This window comes from Octopus bimaculoides, chromosome 1 (assembly GCF_001194135.2).
Source record: "Octopus bimaculoides isolate UCB-OBI-ISO-001 chromosome 1, ASM119413v2, whole genome shotgun sequence".
Taxonomy (NCBI): domain Eukaryota; kingdom Metazoa; phylum Mollusca; class Cephalopoda; order Octopoda; family Octopodidae; genus Octopus; species Octopus bimaculoides.
The window spans coordinates 25,527,144-25,527,843 of NC_068981.1; the positions used below are offsets into that span (position 1 = coordinate 25,527,144).

A 700-nucleotide genomic window follows, 5' to 3' on the forward strand; every position below is an offset into this window, starting at 1 on the left:
ATATATATATATATATATATATATATATAATCTGGTAATTATTCATATATTAATTAATATCGATTAATTATCAGGAGGCCAGCACATCTAAAGAATCAAAGAGATTCAGAAATATTTTCTGCAATCTCAGGGGATTAAGGTACATATGTCTTGCCCGCTCAAGTTTTGGTATGCTGCTATATTTCATGTTGAGAACAATTTAGGTCTTAATAGACACAAGAGATGATCTATTTCTAGCGCATTATATATATATATATATATATATATATATATATAATTTAGATTCAAGGTGAATATGGTACTTAAGTTTAGGCACCAGAATTAAGTATGGTATTATCCAAACAATTCCAAAATAAGGTGATTAAAAATCAAAATAAGCAACAAGGATATTCAAGGTTAATATTTGCTTAGGTATGCCGAGACTAATAAACTGGTGTAGAACTCAATATGCTTATGGTCCAGAACACAATGTTAGATGAGTATAGAACGGTAATAAGAACAAAGAGATGACACCGGAAAAAAAAATAAAACGTAACGAAATGAACATCATTCGCGTACAGCTGTTTCTGTTATAAGATGTGGTAGACTCTTAGTTGAGTACCTCTATAGCATCCAATAGGTTCATCAGCCTTAAATATCAAGTGCACTTAATTAGGGAAAATTACTTCGGTGTATATATATATATATATATTTATATATA

General features: G+C 29.1%; 1 long non-coding RNA gene across 1 annotated transcript in view; it reads right to left on the minus strand.

Moving 5' to 3' along the window:
• The window catches only part of LOC128247068 (uncharacterized), a 4,155-nt gene that overhangs the window by 1,843 nt on the left and 1,612 nt on the right, over nt 1-700 (minus strand). The gene's annotated exons all lie outside the window — the stretch shown is intronic.